The sequence below is a fragment of the Mixophyes fleayi genome, chromosome 4, assembly GCF_038048845.1.
Source record: "Mixophyes fleayi isolate aMixFle1 chromosome 4, aMixFle1.hap1, whole genome shotgun sequence".
NCBI lineage: Eukaryota > Metazoa > Chordata > Amphibia > Anura > Limnodynastidae > Mixophyes > Mixophyes fleayi.
In genome coordinates, this window is record NC_134405.1 from 10,046,531 (window position 1) to 10,068,620 (window position 22,090).

General features: G+C 45.7%; 1 long non-coding RNA gene across 3 annotated transcripts; it reads right to left on the bottom strand.

The window, feature by feature from the left end:
- Positions 1-49: 49 nt before the first annotated feature.
- LOC142151029 (uncharacterized) lies at positions 50-16,973 on the bottom strand. 3 transcript variants are annotated; one of them, XR_012691131.1, is made up of 7 exons: positions 16,375-16,973; positions 15,620-15,949; positions 15,162-15,250; positions 12,735-12,792; positions 11,511-11,569; positions 10,668-10,828; positions 50-244 (listed from the first exon to the last, which is right to left on the bottom strand). It is a non-coding gene; the product is annotated as an uncharacterized LOC142151029 (long non-coding RNA). The 3 variants fall into 3 exon arrangements; XR_012691129.1 differs by lacking the exon at positions 50-244 and adding an exon at positions 3,247-3,424; XR_012691130.1 differs by lacking the exons at positions 50-244; positions 12,735-12,792 and adding an exon at positions 3,247-3,424.
- Positions 16,974-22,090: the final 5,117 nt, after the last annotated feature.

The window sequence follows — 22,090 nt, forward strand, 5'->3', positions numbered from 1 at the left end:
AGAGGATTTACATAAGAGAACACTTATCACTCACCAGAGGATTCACACGAGGGTCACCTTAACGATCTGAATGTAGCATATGTTTCATAAGCAAATTATCTTGTTGTATCACCATAATATCCAAACAAGGGACATAAAATGTGTCTTTTTTTTCAGTGTTTCAGTCAATGTCAGAGTAGACTACAGCGATCTGGCAAAGGGACTTGGGTGCATTTTGCATCTGGGATGGTCCAACAGTTGTGAACTAGAGGAACATAAACACACAATGACAATGGGGCAGCCCTTGCAGAGCCCTGTATTATACTGCTGTTCTGCTCATGCAGGTACTGGGACTAGTAGAAGTAAGAGCTTTCCATGCAGTAGAGAGTTCCAGCAGCTCTTCTCCATACAGGGATTCCTCCTATGACAGGCTGAGCTATGAAGCTATGAGTGCAGAATATTTCCACACAAACACTACACACTGCCATGTTTTACATGAATTGTGTTCCTATTGGTCTCTGTTATACTTTCTTATACTTTCCCTCAAACCTTTCTATTGCTGTCCTATTTCCCTCTGTTATTAGAACTATGTAGTCTGAAAGAGTTATTTAGTATATAGTAGAAGTAAAACTCTTATTGCTGTAGCCAATAGCAACCAATCAGATCATCACATTTGTTGGTTTGATAGCACCAGGCTGCTAATAGCTGATATCTGGTTGCTATGGGATACAGCACATCCTTTTCTTCACAAAATCTAATTAAAGGAGGACACATTGCTTACCAGGCTACTTGTAAAGGTTATTAATAAGTATTTATGTTATACTTTATGGTGATCCAAATCAGACAGCAGTGACCTGTATATAGACTGAAGGACCATGTTCACATATTATCTGTAATTACCATTTATGTTACTGGCAGCTAATTCTATAATAGTTAATGTTGAATAAAAACTGATATTGATAAATGTGGAGATTCTCTTTTGTAATTGTGGAAGTAATATCTTTTTCAGTATTAATGAATATTGTACTATCTTCTACATTTTAAGAGATGGGTCCAGGGGGAATATTTAGGGGGTCATGTGATCCTGACAATTTGGCCACCAATAATACAAACACTGCAAAGACCAGTTATCTTTATTAACATACAGAAAATGTATCAGCTGTGTCCTTTTTGTCTATCCTGCAATATAAACACAGGGTCTTACAGCCAATAAGTAACTGTTCAGTATAGGTAAAGATGCATAGTATTAATATTATTTTTATTTATAATGCACCACAAAACTTGACATATACAGATAGCAATGATCCATAACACATTATATAATACATGAAGATGAAAATACAAATACCTGACATACTGAATAAACAAACACAAATAGTTAACATGGTAATGAAGATCAAATTATATTTACAAAACAGGAGGTGAGAGTGATTGTAATGTCCAATGTATAGTAGGCGAGAGCTGAAGAAAACAGGGCTAGGAAAGTAGGCCAAGAGGTACAGAGGGTGATGGAATAGTAGACGGAGGACACAAGAAAAGAGGTTCCTGCATGTGAGAGCTTACACCCTAAAGGGAGGGGGAAGACATAAATAGCGTAGTTCTGAGTGGGGCAGTGGTGGTGATAGCTAAGTCAAGGGAGTTAGGAGGAGGGCTGATAGGCTTGAATAAATAAATGAGTCTTAAGGGCACATCTGAAGCCTTGGAGAATAGAGGCTAATCTGCATGGAAGATCATTTCACAGCTGGAGAGCAGCCTGGGCGAAGTCATGGAGGCAGAGGTGGGAAAAGATAGTCAGTGAAATAGTGAGATGGCAATCGCTGGCAGAGCAGAGGGGCCTTCAAGGAATGTGGGTAGAGATGAGGTTGGAGATGTAGGGGGGATTGGTCGAGATATTGGCAGGGGAGAATGAGGAGTTTAAAATGTAATTTTGTACACTGCAAGGAGTCAATGTAGCAACTGTTTGGAAGGAACGGCACAGATAGAGCAGAGAGAAAAATAATGCTTGCAACACCATTATACCAGTCATATAATTTTTAGATTATTACATTATTTATTTAGTATAAGAAGTCATTAGAAACTGTCCAGAGTTTATTCCCTCAACTAACTATGTTGATTCCATGCTGAGTGAACTGTCTGTTATACTCTTCTGTTCTGTGCCTTGGAAAGAGTAAAACTTCCATGAAATATCTGATTCAAGTTTGAATGCAGAATTCGGTTTGATAAATTATCCAGGATAAGGGCCTATTGAGCTGTGTAAGGCTTTACTAGATGCTGGAATAGATGAGGGCCAACCAAAATTTGAGTTCTTTAAATATATTTCTAATGTATTTCTTTGTATTTCTAAATCGTGAATCCACGTTTATTGCAATGTAGTAGGTTACAATAGGTATGAATTCAGGGTCTGGCTGGGCTGGGTGCATCTGCCCAGCGTACACCCACAGGTGATTCAACCGGGACCTGAATCCTCCTAAAACCTGGCCAGGATCCAACTGTGCCACATCTCATAGGCTTCATCCCAATCGGTGGAGGGGTGTCGAAGATATTGATCAACAAACAAACAACCTTCTTTCACATATTTTATATCTATATATATATAAAAGAAGAAATTTGTTTGTTTATCTGTTTGTTTGCTTGTTAACGAATATCTTCCACACCCCTGCACTGATTTGAATGAAACCAACGCAGGGTGGTCCTGTTGGATCCCGGGCAAATATTAAGGGGTTTAGGGACCCGGTCTGACCTTTCATTGGTGTATACTGGCCAGAAATTTGACCTGCAGAGCCTGTTCTGAGCCTACCACTGAATGGAGTTGGACGAAATTTTCAAAAGACTTTTAACATTGGATCCCGGAAAGCATACTAGGGGGTGTAGGTCTCAGTTGGACCTCCCGTTGGTGCACGCTGGCCAGAACTTTGACCCGGGGAGCCTGTTCTGGGCCTTTTACTGGATGGATTATTTGGATAACATTTAATATAAAATTATAAACGACATTGGGCAGCCACCTAATGGGTGTGTTCTAAGCTGCTAATTATTTTTAAAATGTTGACACTTACATCAAATTCATTGTTAACTTAGTAGCTTGAAGATTCAAACACGGGTAACGCCGGTTACTTCAGCTAGTAATTATATATCTTTATTGTCTCTATCAGTGCTGTTTACTATGTGAGTTCTCCCTCTGTACCAGGAAGTGGCTTCTCCTGCACAATGTATAGGACGATCGTTAGTATAAATAAATAGACATAAAAACTGGATGTTATAGCGTTTTATTCACAGCCATTACAAACATCCATCTTATTTGTGTTTCCTGCATTGGTTTCGCCCCGTCTGCTTATTCTTCCTATGAATGGAGGTGTCATTGACTATTTCGGGGGGCAGGTCTGGGGCAGTTCCGTTGGGCACTTGGCTATTGCATTTTTTGGTGTTAGTACCACAGTGACATGGAAAACTGTAACAAACAGACAAAATAGCATAGAGTAGTATAGTCACAACAATTGATAAATAGTAACTATAGTGTCCCGGGGGTTATTCCCTTCTCCAAGTGTATATTAAATGATGTGGCCAACTGGTATTAAAAACCACGTGAGGAAGGATTCTTGTACACAGCATATCAGTGTTATCTCTGATGTTGAAAAGGATCCTTCTTTGCCAGTATACTCCACCAATGAATATATGATCAAAACAAAATATCATAGTGTAACTCCATTTATTACAATGGCAAAAATATAAAAACATTAAAAGACAGAAGTGGTGTCCTTCTATCAGCGTACCAAAGTCATGGAAACATATGCACAAATAATGAGAGAGGATGGGGTTACCCTGGTCCACTCTTTCCTCAATCACGAAGTGTAGTAGTCTCAGCTGGTAATGGACTCTGCCCTCCCGATCCACCAACGCGTTTTGAGTCACAAGGGACTCTTTATCAAGGTGTTGATAGCGCTGTGAGTTATATTATTGTACTTATTAAGCTTTTTGGTGAGAGCAGGTGGACTTTCACCTACATCTCTGGCAGCTCTGGGATACTCATTAGCGCCCATTCCTGATATCTATTTTCTATTTCTTGGTGTTGTTCTGGGTAGATTGTAGATCAAATAGTAGAGGAATGCGTTGCTGTAACTGGAATACAATGTAATTATAAGATCATTGTCATCAGCATTACGTTTCTTTCTGTTTATTAAAAAAAAATATCTCCGTTTATTCTCTATGGGGCTTATTTATAGGTGGGCACAGAATGTACGCAGGAAAATAATGCATGTAAACAAATGCACATTCACATGTATGTATTGAGTCGGATGCATTCTCATGATGTATCCAGCTTATAAACAAGGTACACCCACAGGTGATTCAACCGGGCATTTGTGCCAGACGCATGTCAGGAGGTCTTACCTAGAAAAGCACAAGCGAAACGCGCGCCGGTGGTTTCGATCACAAACTATAAACAGGGGTGATTTCTTTCATTGCCTAACAGCAAATGAGTGGCCAGGGATGGAGATACAAGAGTATACCATGATAGATGTATAAGAGTGTCACGGGCACTAGGAGTCTTTACCCAGGGATCACCAGGTGGTAGGCTTACCAGAGCAATGTAGATGGTAATGGGGTACTCTGGTAGCAGGGTGATCACGGAACAGGAATTGGTAGATGATGAGATGCTCAGGAAAGTCTATGACTAGCAGCACTGGTAATATGGAGGTAATAATGCACGAGGAACTGTATGGACAAGGGCACGTGAAGGTAGTCAGTGGTCTGCGATAGCAAGTTGTACCACTGCTATAGTGAGGAGGAATGTCCAACAGAAACGAGGAGGTGATGAGAGTCAGCGGTCTGCGGATAGCAAGTGGTACCGCTGTCTGAGTGAAGGAATGGAATCCAAGTGGAGGTATCCGGGTAGTCAGTGGTCTGCGATAGCAAGTTGTACCACTGCTATGTGAGAGGATACTGGAACAGGTGATACAGGAAACAGGGATCAGTGGTCTGCCCTCAGCAAGTTGTACCACTGAATATATATGTGAGGAGGTGCACGGTGAGAGACTGCAACACAGGATGTATACGGGCACCTTAAACACGATCCACAGTAATATGCACAATATATATAAATGACTGAACAGGTCTGCAAATATAGAAAGTCTCTTGAAGTAATCCAGCACAAGATAACACAGTCAATGATGGCAATAGACTCAGCGGATAGCAGACTCCAGAGGAGAACCAACACAGTCCAGCAAGATATGCAATACACCAGCACAGTCAATGAGAAGTATGCATACCGTGGTTCAGAAGCAGGCAGTCAGATAGGAGTGCAGCGATACCTGAGCGGCAGGAGGCCGGCAGGATGAGAAGTCCCTGGATGGATGAGGCAGGGGTCTAGTAGGTGCAGCGCACAGGTAAGTAGACCAACAGGGACACGAATCCACAGGAATCAGTAGAACGTGGAACTGGACTCATGGAGGACCCAGGAGAATGGAGATGATCTAGCAGAGGAGTAGCTGATGAGATACGAATCCAATGCTGACAGGAGGGTAGAGACCAGCGGGACACAGGAAGGCGTGGAGAGCGGATCAGCAGTAGATGGACGATAGCGCTGACAGCAGCAGCAGGACTCTGCGGACACACGGAGGTAACCAGTAGCAACCAACAGGTGCCAATAGCGATGGAACACGGGAGAGCAGAGTAGACCAGGAGCTGTTGATCACGGAGAGTAGCGGATGGCAATAATAGCAGCAGTCTCGAGGAAACACGGGAGAGATGAGATGAGGCTGCCGTGCACAGGGGCAGCGGATAGGAATCAGCTAACAGTCACGATGATGAACACAGGCGAGTTGCAAGCTGGAGACTGTAGTGCACGGAGGCAGCGGCTAGGAATCAGCTAACAGTCACGATGATGAACACAGGCGAGTTGCAAGCTGGAGACTGTAGTGCACGGAGGCAGCGGATAGGAATCAGCTAACAGTCACGATGATGAACACAGGCGAGTTGCAAGCTGGAGACTGTAGTGCACGGAGGCAGCGGATAGGAATCAGCTCACAGACTTGATGATGAACAGGTGAGTGGATGTGGAGAGAAGGCTGTAGTGCACGGAGGCAGCGGATAGGAATCAGCAAACAGTCACAATGGAATATGATAGCGTTGAAGTGGTATAGAAGACTGTAGTGCACGGAGGCAGCGGATAGGAATCAGCTAACAGTCACGATGATACAGTTGATGGTAGAAGTGGTATGGAAACCACAGTAGTAGAAGTGGTTTGGAAACCACAGAGGTAGAAGTGGTTTGGAAACCACAGGAATCAGCAGCGCTGAATACACGAGGAAACACTGGAACACCTTCAGAGACTCATGGGAAATGAGACTCCAAGATCAGGCAACGTGGTGTTGACCACAGGTGCTTAATATAGGGAGTGTTGCCTGATCTGCCAATTGAGTTAAAGGGACATACACTGAAGTATAGGAAAGGGCTGCGCATGCGCAGACCCTCAGGATGGAGGACGGCCACGGTTCCTAAATGTCCGGGAAGAAGCACTCACAGTCCGGTGAGTGACAAAGAGATAATATTCCAGCTAAAGCAAGAAGACACAGGGGAAGGATCAGAGAAAACATTTTATTAGGAGCAATGAGAAATAGTGACAGAATCAGTGACTGATATAAAGCATATAACATTAGTAATAAATTAGTTATTATATCACCCAACAATATAGTGACCAGAAATCAGTGAAATTAGAAAGATCAGAGAATTGTAAGAGGAATATTAATCTCTATATCTATACCTTAAATGAGTTAGAAGACTTCAAGGTATATATTCTATCACCCAGGGCCGGATTTACCGCTAGGCAACCTAGGCACCTGCCTAGGGCCTAGCGGCTCTCGGGGGGCACAGCTGGGGGGGACAGGAGTAATTTTTTAAAAAATGAAAAAAAAAAAAATTCGGCCCCTCCCCCGACTCGTGCCGCGAGTCGGGGGAGGGGGGGTGCCGCGAATTGGGGGAGGGGGGGTCGGGTGCCGCGAATCGGGTCCCGGCAGCCTCTTCTCCTCTCAGTGTCTCAGTGATAGAGAGAGAAGGAGAGGCTGCCAGGACCCGACGAGCGATCGCGTGACTCTTTCTTTTTTTTTTTCTTTTTTTTTTACATCTGGACTGACGGAGGAGGAGCAGCGCGCAATAGAAAGGTAAGTAAAACAAGGGACATAAGTGGTGATGGTGAAGGGGCACAGAGGTGGTGATGGTGAAGGGCACAGAGATGGTGATTGGCACAGAAGTGGTGATGGTGATTGGCACAGAAGTGGTGATGGTGAAGGGGCACAGAGGTGGTGAAGGGCACAGAGATGGTGATTGGCACAGAAGTGGTGATGGTGATTGGCACAGAAGTGGTGATGGTGAAGGGCACAGAGATGGTGATTGGCACAGAAGTGGTGATGGTGATTGACACAGAAGTGGTCATGGGCACAGAGGTGGTGATGGTGAAGGGCACAGAGATGGTGATTGGCACAGAAGTGGTGATGGTGATTGACACAGAAGTGGTCATGGGCACAGAGGTGGTGATGGTGAAGGGCACAGAGGATTGGTGATGGTGATTGGCACAGAGGTGGTGATGGTGAAGGGCACAGAGGTGGTGATGGTGAAGGGCACAGAGGTGGTGATGGTGATTGGTACAGAGGTGGTGATGGGCACAGAGGTGGTGATGGTGAAGGGCACAGAGGTGGTGATGGGGAAGAGGCACAGAGGTGGTGATGGGCACAGAGGTGGTGATGGTGAAGGGCACAGAGGTGGTGATGGTGAAGAGGCACAGAGGTGGTGATGGTGATTGGCACAGAGGTGGTGATGGTGATTGGCACAGAAGTGGTGATGGTGAAGGGCACAGAGGTGGTAATGGGCACAGAGGTGGTGATGGTGATTGGCACATTGGTGGTGATGGTGATTGGCACAGAGGTGGGGATGGTGATGGGCACAGAGGTGATGGGGAAAGGGCACATGTGATATTGTGAAGGGGCAAAAGTGACAATGAAGGGGCACAGTGTGATGATAGAGGGACAAAAGTGACAAGAGCACATACTTGGATTTATGCGTATTATTTTTGCAAACAACTTAAGTAAGTATTTCTGCCCTGACTTCAATATTTATTATGTTGTTTTGACCCAACTACTTAAAAAAACGGGACTGCTTGGTAATTATTTAGGGGTGCCTTTTTCTGCAGCAGGGTGGCCTTGCTCTTTTCACATGTTAGGTACGCCCCCAAAGATGCAAGCCACGCCCTCGCCGCCAAAGGAGGTACATGCTTTCAAATCTACTTAACTATAGGGGTATATGGTAGGCATGCGGCGGCACATGCTTTCACTTCTACGTAACTATAGGGGTATGCAAAAATATAGTGCTATGGATTGTTTCAGGGAGGGGGCCCAAAAACAGTATCCTGCCTAGGGCCCTATGAGGTCTAAATCCGGCTCTGCTATCACCCTACAACATACTGTCCACTTGGAAGAAGAAATACTGTGTAATTCTACTCAGTCACCACTAGATGGCAAACCAAGATTTATATCAAGATATAATAAAGATATTGAATTATTAAAGCCTGAATCTGTATAAGTTCCAAACCATTTCCGTTACCACATGGCAGATTCATATAAAACACATAAAATATTCCTCTAATTATAATATGTGAATATATACAATAGTTCAACATTTTACACTGATCACTACATAATTGAAAAAATATTTTGTGTTTTAATAAAAAAAAATTCTCTTTGATCTTGTCCTAAGGAAAATAGTTTTTAATAATTAATAAAGTTTGATTATTTAAAATGTACTGATACTAATTATGGTCCAGTTCCCACAATCTGCTTTGAATTTCTGGAGAAATTAATACGTCAGTGGTAACAAGTGTGTAAGTACTCTGTGTTATGAATGGAAGCATTCCCCAGAAATATCTGTATAAGTTCCCATAACTGGTTGCAGCATTTGGGTGTAACAGGAAGACTGATTTATGTCTCCCGTCTGTCCCGTTGTCAGGTTTGCACACGAAGAAATGAGTGAGATCCTGCTGTCTCAACTGCTATTGGCTAGACTTCCCTAGAGGCGCAGAGTCTAACAGGATGGAAGGTATTCACCAGGGATTCCCGCAAGGAAATTTGCACTTCCGTGGCTTCCAACCTGCAGGTCGCGGCCAGGGCCGGATTAAGGGAATGGAGGCCCCTGGGCTAAGGGGCCCTCCATTCCCCGCGAGGCCCCCAATGTGAGCTGTCCGCCGCCCCCCGCCCCCCGCGAGGACCCCCCCAAGCACTTACCTGTCAGTGCAGTCCTCCGTCCCGGCGCGCTGTAAGCTCCTTACTGAGGAGATCTCGCCAGAGTTCATGAACTCCCGCAAGATATCCTCAGTAAGCAGACTACAGCGCGCCGGGAAGGAGGACTGCACTGACAGTACTCAGCAGCATCGATCGGGCCGGGGGCGCCCCCGCCCCCGACCGATCAATAATGCTGCTGAGGACTTTGAAGGGCCCCCTGGATGCCCGAGGCCCCTGGGCTATAGCCCAGTTAGACCTCGGGTTAATCCGGCCCTGTTCGCGGCCCTCCAGGGAAGTTCCCAGTGAGACAGATAGGAGAACAGATCTAGGCAGCACACAGAGAGATACAGTTCTGATATCAGATGGTGATAATAGCAATTACTACTTAAGAGTGGAACATAAATACAAAGTTCAATGGAGTACAGAGCATACTGCAATTGATGGACCACGGTTGTTATACAGGAAAGTAGAAACAGTCAGCGGAGTTCAGCAGTGCAGACAGAAAACATAGTGAGTGTTGATCATAGCAAGTACCACTAAGGAGTGGAACATAAATGTAAAGTTCAATGGAATGCCGAGTATACTGCAGACGATGGGCCACAACTATCACCACATGGCTGTGGAAGGGATTAGCAGAGGACTGTGATATAGGCAGAGTAAATAGTGAGAGATGATCACAGCAACAACCAGTAAAGTGTGGGTCAGATGAGCAGAGATCAACAGTTTCCAAATATGCAGCAAATGATGAGCCACAGCTTAGCACAGGGATGTTGAACGAGTCAGCAGTAGTCAGCGGTGCGTGCAGAGCAGGTAGCGCATAGATAATAACGGGAAGAGACAGCTGAACCAAGCCAGGTGTAGACTTGAAGAACCAGCAATGAATAGGTGAAAGGAGGAGCCTTATAAAAGAGGACTGACCAATGGCAGAACTGACTAAAAACACAAGTGAATTAATCACAGGTGCAAACCGTGACTGACAGCCTGCACAAAGAAGAGATATAAAGTGAGAGTCAGTGTATTGAGGCTTGGGTGGAGACACCCAGGGAGCGGAGTATGACACCCGTATAGAATCATGGACCTTGATAGGGATAGGCTTACATGCATGGTGGATGGTTTTGGTGGATTAGGGGTGGCACTTATTTTGCCCCATGTTTGCAAGTATAAATGCTGGAAGGTATGGAGATGTGATATTTAGAGAAACGCGTTGTGGATCACCCACGTGATATCATGTAATACTGGTTACATTGCAGGGAATACAGATTATTGTTGTACGTCTGTACACATGAGATGACCATCTGTATTTTATACCACCTACTTTTTATATGGAGGGAGCCTGAAAACTCCAGTTATGGTTTCATAATGGATCCCGACATGGGAGTGGAATTGGCAGCTGTGTCCTATACATTATGGAGGGATCTGGTTACTCACCATGGCATGCAGTTATCTGTGGCTGCGATTCTCAAGGGTGAGCGAAACGGGTTCAGTATTGGAGAGCTGACAGTGCCACCCATCGCCATGGCAACCACCTGTCCATCCACATCACAGCTGTACTAAGAACAATCGGAGAAATAGGCCGGAACCTTCAGTGTCTGAAATAAAACAGTAAATATACCAGACTAGTAACTTCGCTTTCTGTATTATCCAGTCTGTGTCACCCTACAGTGGGAAGGACAAACTCATAGATCCCTTCTGTCTGTGTCACCCTACAGGGGGAGGAACAGTCTCATAGCTTTCATCTATCTGTGTCACCCTGCAGGGGGAGGGACAGACTCATAGCTCCCTTCTCTCTGTGTCACCCTGCAAGGGGAGGGACAGACTCATAGCTCCCTTCTCTCTGTGTCACCCTGCAGGGGGAGGGACAGACTCATAGCTCCCTTCTCTCTGTGTCACCCTGCAAGGGGAGGGACAGACTCATAGCTCCCTTCTCTCTGTGTCACCCTGCAAGGGGAGGGACAGACTCATAGCTCCCTTCTCTCTGTGTCACCCTGCAAGGGGAGGGACAGACTCATAGCTCCCTTCTGTCTGTGTCACCCTGCAGGGGGAGGGACAGACTTGTAGCTCCCTTCGGTCTCTGTCACCCTGCTGGGGGAGGGACAGACTTGTAGCTCCCTTCGGTCTCTGTCACCCTATAGGGGAAAGAACAGACTCATAGGTCACTTTGGTCTGTGTCACCCTGCAGGAGGAGGGACAGACTCATAGCTTCCTTCGGTTCTGTGTCACACTGTAGATATCTGTGATTGGAGATAATTTCCAGTTTAATAAATCACATACCTGTAGTCGTGGTAATGTACTCAGCCAAGTATCACTTAATCCAAACCCAGAGTTAAATCCTGCAGTGAAAGTGATGGAAATGGTGGTTACCATATGCTGTGGTGTAGTATGTGGAGGGTAATATAACCCTTTTTTCTCTATACTTATCCACTATACTTTATTGTAATTACACATTTTATCTACAAACATTTGGGGGATACAGAGATCGTGCGTTACAGCCGGACTTGGGAAGTTCCTGGATGTCACCTGGAATCACTGGAAATTTACACTTATTTCTAGGGCTCTGGGAAAGTGATTATGTTCTATGTCACATTTACTTCTACACACAGGAGACTGGTAACCCTGATACAGAGCGTTTCACTGCACAAACCCCATATAAACCCCACAATGTACCCGGTCTCCATCCCATAGCTCCCTATAGAGAGAGAGAGAGAGATGAGATCTAATTTGGGCAGCAGACACCTTCATCATCATAAGCAGCAGCAGCGTTTTTTGTAAGTGGCACAATACTTTGAAGCTCCAGCACACATAAAAAGAGAACAAGGAAATATGAGGGTGATGGTATATACATGGGATAGGGGGTAGAGAGAGCCCTGCTTGTGAGAGATTACAGTCTAGAGGGAGATGGCAATGCTGAGACAATAGAAGCTAGTAGGACTTGGAGTGTACATGGGATTGGAGCTGGTAGAACATGCATGGGGAGTAGTATCAGGTTGGGGTAGACTATAGTGAAGAGGACGGCGTGAAGAGATCACTGCTGACACCAGAGAACTGTTACTCAGCCAGATACAATTTCCGTGATCTACCAGGTGATGGATCCACCAACGTTATCACAGGCAGACTGTAGCTCGCACATTATGGCAGAAGCCCAAGCCTATGCAGTATAATCATTTATCTATGGCTGCAGATAGCTCCTCAGAGATCCTTGCTGATGTCACACAATGTAATCCCATAGACACCAGTCTCCAGACTGTAGAAGACTCAGGGATCATTCAAGAAATGGGATCACTGTTATCCTCTTTGGCCAGAGTGACCATCACTGCTACTATGAAATTGATGAATATTAGCAGAGCAGTGGTCTCACCAGAAAACAATGCCACAAACGTAAACAGTATGTATGACTCACTTCCTACACAAAAAAATACAACTTCCATTAAAAGGGATCACGAATCCTAAACTTCTATATAAAAAACCTTGTTGAGGAAATCTAGGTCCTGTACCAACCTGCTTTCTTAGATATTAAAAATACATTTCATTGGTTTCCCACCATAGCCAGGGTCACCTGTAAAAGATTGAAAAGCCTGGGTGGATAACCAGCATTTTCATGAAATCCTCTGCAAGGAGCAAAAAATTCTGTGTCCTAGAACAAATTCTTCTCTAACCGGCTTGTCTTGTGTGAAGTTCATTCACACTTCCTGAAACCAGAGTAAATACCCACACAAACAAGGCTTGTTTTCAGGACCGTCATATGAAGACTTGTCCACCCCTCCCTTGGCACTTTGTGACCAAGCGTTCACCAAATATTCAACTTAAATATCTTAAGTAACTGGAAAATATATCTGTGAGCTCTCCTGTGAGGTAAAGAATGCATTCAGGTACAAATCTAAGACATTAAACTAAAGGAGGTAACAGCAGAAGTGGTGGGATGTAGCTGAGAGATGGAGTCTCATCTTCTTGTTTCATGCTGTCCTTACATGGACTCTCAGTGTAACCCATGGTCCCTGTGTCACCCAATGTTACCTGATATTGGGATATTGTGATACATGTTCTCTATAGGTGATGCTAGGAATATCTGCCATGATACAAACCAATCACAAGGTCAGGTTTAGCCACTTGGAGGCTGTGATAGGGCCGGGTATGAACTTTGACATGTATGCGAATAGGGCTCTCCGCCTGTCAGAGCATCCCTCTACACTCACCCCAATCTGAGATCATCCTCTTTTTCCCAAGTCAGGAGCCCGTTGTGGCATCGGAGTGGAGAGCTGTGGGATACATGCGCTTTCAGCACATAGTGGGCAACTTCTGTCCTCGTCTGTTTTCAGATATACATGAAAGACAACACATTCCCAACTCATAATTCTATCGGTATCTCCAAATGCGATACTTCATACAGTCATCCTTTCTGTCCTCTACCCCTCAACGCCTTTCTCCAATTGCCTCTACAATGAGAGTTATAAAGGGGCTATCTCCCTTCTCTACCATTCTGTCTTGGCCCTGCAAAACTCCAGCCACCTACACAACTGACTGGGATGCCAACCTGGGTGACCCCCTTAGCGATGAACAGTGGGAAGCTATCCACACCCTTATTTCTAAATCAGTGTGGTTATCAAAGAAAACTCCTTTAAAGTTCTTACCAGGTGGTACTTGGTCCCCACATGTCTGCACCCAATGTTCCTCATTACCTTGGATGCAAGCTGGAGCCAATGTGGCAACCGAGGAGACTGGTGGGCGTGCCCAAGTCTTTCCTCCATTTGGACCGCTAGAAGAGCTCTCATAGCGAACGTCACTTGCCTCACCCTCAACCTGACCATCGCCAACCTCCTCTTATGTGCCCCATCCCCCACCGTGACTAAACCATAGACCGTTGATTCTACACATCTCCTGTGCAAGGTTCCAAATAGCTCGCAACTGGAAAAAAGCAGCCCCCCTCATACCAGGAGGTAATCACTCGTATGTGGTTTGTATCCCAGATGGAATACATCACCAGTCTCCAGAACAAGAAAGTGGCCTCCTTCCACAAAGTTTGGGGCATGTTCCACCTGCTGTCCCACCACCATCCCATACATTAGCACCATGGCAATGACACCTCGGTCTAGGTACAGGGCACGTTCCTACTCCCGGCTTCTTCCCCAATGACCCACTAGACCAGGGGTAGGCAACCTGCGGCTCTCCAGGTGTTGTGAAACTACAAGTCCCAGCATGCTTTGCCAGTAGATAACCAGCAGGTAGTTGGCAAGGCATGCTGGGATTTGTAGTTTCCCAACACCTGGAGAGCCGCAGGTTGCCTACCCCTGCACTAGACTAACCTGGAAGGTTCCTTTCTGTTGGCTGCTTGTTACGCTGTTCCAGTCTATATCAGTCGTGTTTAGTGTACCCTAATTGTGTCATTTATACAAAGTCATGTTTGTTTGTTCTTTATACTACTTCAAAACTTTACAAATAAAGAGATTTTAAAAAAAAATGCTTTCATACAGTTGCTTGATTGTCGTCGTGCTCTAGTATGCATACGTGACTGTCATCACAGGTACTCTACACTTACACCCACACCATAGCTGGTGGACGTGATACAACAGAAAAACACATATCTTAGAATGATGTGTCAGAAGCTTGAATCGGACGCTGCTGTGTGCGCTGGAGCTTGGCACGTCCTTACAGTACATCCACCCATTCCTTTTCCTGTTCCACCCTGAAATCATAGCCTGTTTATTAAGTTTCAGAGGCGGCCGCATCACATGACACGCGATGGGGCCGCGTCATCAACGACGCGGCCGCATCGCGTGTCATGTGAGGCGGCCACCTGTGCGCCCCCCGGGCTGAAGCCTGCCAGCCCGCGCCTGCATCACAAGCATTTTCAGATACTTACCACTAAGAAGAGAAACATTTTTAGATATACCACACTTTCCCACATATACGGAAGGAACGTGTGCTTACCCAGGATAGTAAGATGCTCTTGTACTCCTGTCTTGCTTCTATAATGTCGAATTTCAGCGACTGTTTCTTTAAGATATTCAGCTCAGGCACTAAAGGGAGAGGAACACCGGTCAATGCCTCTCATTAGTTAATTTAATTTGATTGGCCTTAGCCACCTAAATTAGCTTGTGGTATGGGCAGTGTTGTTTCCACCCTAATGAAGCCACCTAATTATTTACAGTGCTGAGGAACAATTTGGGAAATGATGTGATAGATGGTAAGGGGATAGGTGAGAAGAGCAGCTATAGGATTGTTTAACCTCAGTCCCCTCCAATCATAATACTGATTCCAGGTCACTAGAAAACAGCAAGACTTTATGATAATAAAACATTCTTTCTGATTGGCCAGATGGAGTGCAGGAGGTTGGTAAAGCAGGAAAAGGTCAAGAAAATGTATGTTTCACCCATCGAGGTACTTACCTAATGAGCACTTGAGCTTTTCCTTTGGTTCTTGTTTGAGAAGAATTTCTGTGACCTTCAATAGGGGCTCAGATCCTTCTCGTCCATCGGTAACATACTAGTCTTGTTATCCAGAGCAATCAGTGGATAGTTGTTTATGTGAAGTACGTAGGACTAGTTCACACCCAGGAAAACTGGTCAGTAAGATTCTCACCATCTAGGTCCCATGCTGGTTTCTTCAGTTGCAGGCAGCTGGTGTGGTAATGAATGCTTTCCACCATCCAGTAACCTCTAGTAAGACCCCGAGTACTCAGGGAACGCTCCTCATCAAATAAGCAGCTTGTCACTTCTCTGATGTGAGAACCAAGGGAAGCATAAGGATGGGACGAGAGAGGGAGAGAGAGGAAGGTGACATATGGAGCAGAAAAATAGATGAAGGGATGAGAGAGCAAGATGAAATGGAGAGAAGAAAATAAAGGTAAGAATGAGAGATGAACATGGAGAAGAAAATAAAGAACAGGATGAGAGAGGACTACTGAACATGGAGCAGAAATAATAGAAGATGGGATAAGTGGGCACGACACAACACAGAGAAGGAAAATAAGTGTTAGGATAAGAAAGAAAGAAGAATACAGAGCAGACAGATAGGGACCATTACAGGTGCAATAGAAGCATAGAGGGACGTATTTGGTGTAGTAATGGTAGACACAACACAAGTGTATTGAATATCGAGAGAGGAAACGGAAGATACAGAATTACCGCTGATCAGTGATCACCTTTGCTGAAGTAAAAGGACAGATTCGCCAACTCATCCTCAAACTGCATAAATTGCTTCAGTTTCTCGCACCAGTGCTCGTGGCTGATATCAGATGGACATTTCTTCCAGTCCAACATATTACACTTCTCCGAGCAGTAGAGAACTGCACCGCACTTATCACTGAGGGCAGAGAGACATCATCAGAGACAGCAGGTCTACATGTGAAGTGACTCCGGATTATAGGAATAGGATCATACAGTGCGGTGTTTATATACAGAGTGATTCCAGATTATAGGAAAAGGTTCATTCAGTGCTGGGGTTATATACAGAGTGACTCCAGATTATAGGGACAGGATCATTCAGTGCGGGGGTTATGTAAAGAGTGACTCCAGGATATAGGGACACGATTGTACAAATCTGGGTTTATATACAGAGTGACTCCAGATTATAGGAACATGATCATACACTGCTGGGGTTATATACAGGGTGACTCCAGATTACAGGGACAGGATCATTCAGTGCTGGGGTTATATACAGGGTGACTCCAGATTATAGGGACAGGATCATTCAGTGCTGGGGTTATAAACAGAGTGACTCCATTTTATAGGAACAGGATCATTCAGTGCTGGGGTTAAATAAAGAGTGACTCCAGATTATAGGGACATGATCATACACTGCTGGGGTTATTTACAGGGTGACTCCAAATTATAGGGACAGGATAATTCAGTGCTGGGGTTATAAACAGAGTGACTCCTTCTTATAGGAACAGGATCATTCAGTGCTGGGGTTAAATAAAGAGTGACTCCAGATTATAGGGACAGGATCATACAGTGCTGGGTTATATACAGAGTTACTCCAGATTATAGGGACAGAATCATTCAGTTTTGGGGTTATAAACAGAGTGACTCCATGTTATAGGAACAGGATCATTCAGTGATGGGGGTTAAATAAAGAGTGACTCCAGATTAAAGGGACAGCATCATACACTGCTGGGGTTATATACAGAGTGACTCCAGATTATAGGGACACGATTGTACAAATCTGGGGTTATATACAGAGTGACTCCAGATTATAAGGACAGGATCATTCAGTGCTGGGGTTATATACAGAGTGACTCCAGATTATAGGGACACGATTGTACAAATCTGGGGTTATATACAGAGTGACTCCAGATTATAAGGACAGGATCATTTAGTGCTGGGTTATATACAGAGTGAATCCATATTATGAGGACAGGATCATTCAGTGCTGGGGTTATAAACAGAGTGACGCCATTTTATAGGAACAGGATCATTCAGTACTGGGGTTAAATAAAGAGTGACTCCAGATTATAGGGACAGAATCATACAGTGCTGGGGTTATATACAGGGTAACTCCAGATTATAGGGACAGGATCATACAGTGCTGGGGTTATATACAGAGTGACTCCAGATTATAGGGACAGGATCATTCAGTGCGGGAGTTATATACAGAGTGACTCCATTTTATAGGGACAGGATCATTCAGTGCTGGGGTTAAATAAAGAGTGATTCCAGATTATAGGGACAGGATCATACAGTGCTGGGGGTTTATACAGTGTGACTCAAGATTATAAGGACAGGATTATACAGTGCTGGGGTTATATATAGAGTTACTCCAGATTTTAGGGAGATGATCATTCAGTGCTGGGGTTATATAAGGAGTGACTCCAGATTATAAGGACAGGATCATACAGTGCTGGGGATATATACAGAGTGACTCCAGATTATAAGGACAGGATCATAGAGTGCTGGGGTTATATACAGAGTGACTCCAGATTATAGGGACAGGATCATACAGTGCTGGGGTTATATACAGAGTGACTCCAGTGCTGGGTTATATACAGATTGACTCCATTTTATAGGGACAGGATCATTCAGTGCTGGGGTTATATACAGAGTGACTCCAAATTATAGGGACAGGATAATTCAGTGCTGGGGTTATAAACAGAGTGACTCCTTCTTATAGGAACAGGATCATTCAGTGCTGGGGTTAAATAAAGAGTGACTCCAGATTATAGGGACATGATCATACACTGCTGGGGTTATTTACAGGGTGACTCCAAATTATAGGGACAGGATAATTCAGTGCTGGGGTTATAAACAGAGTGACTCCATGTTATAGGAACAGGATCATTCAGTGCTGGGGTTAAATAAAGAGTGACTCCAGATTATAGGGACAGCATCATACACTGCTGGGGTTATATACAGAGTGACTCCAGATTATAGGGACACGATTGTACAAATCTGGGGTTATATACAGAGTGATTTCAGATTATAAGGACAGGATCATTCAGTGCTGGGGTTATATACAGAGTGACTCCAGATTATAGGGACACGATTGTACAAATCTGGGGTTATATACAGAGTGACTCCAGATTATAAGGACAGGATCATTTAGTGCTGGGGTTATATACAGAGTGAATCCAGATTATGAGGACAGGATCATTCAGTGCTGGGGTTATAAACAGAGTGACGCCATTTTATAGGAACAGGATCATTCAGTACTGGGGTTAAATAAAGAGTGACTCCAGATTATAGGGACAGAATCATATAGTGCTGGGGTTATATACAGGGTGACTCCAGATTATAGGGACAGGATCATTCAGTGCTGGGGTTATAAACAGAGTGACTCCATTTTATAGGAACAGGATCATTCAGTGCTGGGGTTAAATAAAGAGTGACTCCAGATTATAGGGACATGATCATACACTGCTGGGGTTATATACAGGGTGACTCCAGATTATAGGGACAGGATCATATAGTGCTGGAGGTATATACAGAGTGACTCCAGATTATAAGGACAGGATTATACAGTGCTGGGGTTATATATAGAGTTACTCCAGATTTTAGGGAGATGATCATTCAGTGCTGGGGTTATATAAGGAATGACTCCAGATTATAAGGACAGGATCATACAGTGCTGGGGATATATACAGAGTGACTCCAGATTATAAGGACAGGATCATAGAGTGCTGGGGTTATATACAGAGTGACTCCAGATTATAGGGACAGGATCATACAGTGCTGGGGTTATAAACAGAGTGACTCCATTTTATAGGGACAGGATCATTCAGTGCTGGGGTTATATACAGAGTGACTCCAAATTATAGGGACAGGATAATTCAGTGCTGGGGTTATAAACAGAGTGACTCCTTCTTATAGGAACAGGATCATTCAGTGCTGGGGTTAAATAAAGAGTGACTCCAGATTATATGGACAGGATCATACAGTTTTGGGGTTATAAACAGAGTGACTCCATGTTATAGGAACAGGATCATTCAGTGCTGGGGTTATTATTATTATTATTAATATTTATTTATAAGGCGCTACAAGGCATCCGCAGCGCCGTACAGAGACAAACAAAATCACAATACAATTGGAGACAGCACAGTACAGTAAACACAGCAACTCAGTACGCTCAATGCACAGCTAGAGAGGGCGGGGAAGGGGGAGGGAGGATCCGAAAATGACGGGGCCCAAGAAGGGGGGCGCGGAAGACAGGGAGACCCCCAAGGGGGAGGAGGGAGCGAAAGTGAACGTGGGGTGGAGGACCTTTGAGGAGGAGGGCTAAGTAGCTGGAGAGCAGAGTTAGAAGTGGTGGAAACAGGAGGAGAGATGGCCCTGCTCAGAGGAGCATACAATCTAAGGGGAGGGGTGGACAGACAGAGAGACGCGGGGGAGAGAGGGAGAGTAGGGTGACAGAGGCAGAAGATAAGGTAGGAAGTTAAGTGGGAGACAGAAAGGCCTTAAGAAAAAGGTGGGTTTTTAGGGCCTGTTTGAAGCTGGACAGATTAGGGGAAGTTCTGATGGAGGGAGGGAGCTTGTTCCAGTGGAGGGGGGCAGCGCGGGCGAAGTCTTGGATACGCGCGTGGGAGGAGGTTATAAGGGGGGAAGAGAGGCGACGGTCAGAGGCAGAACGGAGAGGGCGGGATGGAGCATGAATAGAGAGGAGGGTGGAGATGTAGGGCGCAGTGGAGTTGGCGAGGGCCTTGTAGGTGAGTGTGAGGAGCTTAAAGAGGATTCTGAAGGGGAATGGGAGCCAGTGAAGGGCTAGGTAGAGGGGGGAGACAAAAGAGGAGCAGCGAGAGAGGAAAATAAGCCTAGCTGCAGCGTTAAGGACGGATCGAAGGGGATCGAGATGAGAGTGGGGGAGGCCAGTGAGGAGGAGGTTGCAGTAGTCCAGGCGGGAGATGATCAGAGAGTGGATAAGGCATTTGGTGGCATCTTGGGAGAGGAAGGGCCGGATGCGAGCGATGTTGCGCAGCTGGAAGCGGCAGGATTTAGCAAGAGAGAGGATGTGGGGGCCAAAGGAGAGAGAGGAGTCGAGGATGACACCAAGGCAGCGGAGTTGGGGGACAGGGGAGATAGAGGTGTTGTCGACAGTGATGGAGAGGTCAGAAGGGGATGGGGTATGAGAGGGAGGAAAAACTATGAGCTCAGTTTTGGCAAGGTTAAGTTTGAGGAATCGAGAGGACATCCAGGAGGAGATGGCAGAGAGGCAGGCGGACACCCTAGAGAGGAGGGAGGGAGAGAGATCAGGAGAGGAGAGGTATAGTTGAGTGTCGTCAGCGTAAAGGTGGTAGCTGAAGCCGAAGGAGCTGATGAGTTCACCCAGGGACGAGGTGTATAGAGAGAAGAGTAAGGGTCCCAGAACAGAGCCCTGAGGGACCCCGACTGGAAGGGTGGATGGGGGGGAGAGAGACCCAGAGGTGGTGACAGAGAAGGAACGGTGAGTAAGGTAAGAGGTGAACCAGGACAGGACTGGGCCGGAGAGGCCGAAAGACTGGAGGGTGTGAAGAAGGAGGGGGTGGTCAACGGTGTCAAAGGCTGCAGAGAGGTCAAGGAGGATGAGAAGGGAGAAGTGGCCCCTGGCTTTTGCAGAGAGGAGGTCATTGGTGACTTTAGCCAGGGCAGTTTCAGTGGAGTGGAGGGGGCGGAAACCAGACTGGAGAGGATCAAGGAGGGAGTATTCAGAAAGGTAGGAGGTGAGACGGCTGCAGACGAGCCTCTCAAGAATTTTGGAGGCAAAAGGGAGAAGAGATATGGGGCAATAGTTCGAGAGAGAAGTGGGGTCGAGATTAGGTTTCTTAAGAATGGGGGATACGAGAGCATGTTTGAAGGAGGAGGGGAAGATGCCAGTTGAGAGGGAGAGATTAAAGAGGTGAGCGAGGTGGGAGCAGGTGGTGGGGGAAAGGGAGCGAAGAAGGTGGGAGGGGATGGGATCCAGGGGGCAGGTAGTGGGGGGGGGGATAAAATGAGAGAGTGGACTTCCTCGCCGGTGGTGGGACGGAAGGAGTGGAGGGGAAGGTGGTTGGGGGGGGAGGACAGAAGAGTGGGAGGGGTGGAAGAGAGAGTGGAGGAGGAGATTTCAAGTCGGATGGCCTCGATTTTAGAGGAGAAGAAGGAGGCGAAATCAGAGGCAGTCAGGGAGGAGGGGGTGGGGGGGAGGGGAGGGGGCCAGGAGAGTGCTGAAGGTGGCAAAGAGGCGGCGGGGGTTAGAGGACTGGGAAGAGATGAGGGATTTAAAGAAAGATTGTTTAGCGAGTGAGAGGGCAGAGCTGTAGGATGAAAGGATGAATTTAAAGTGGAGGAAGTCAGCCAGGGAGCGGGATTTTCTCCAGTGACGTTCGGCGGAACGGGAGCATTTTTGGAGGAAGCGGGTAAATTTGGAGTGCCAGGGTTGGGGTTTGGAGCAGCGGGGGTGGACAGAGTGGG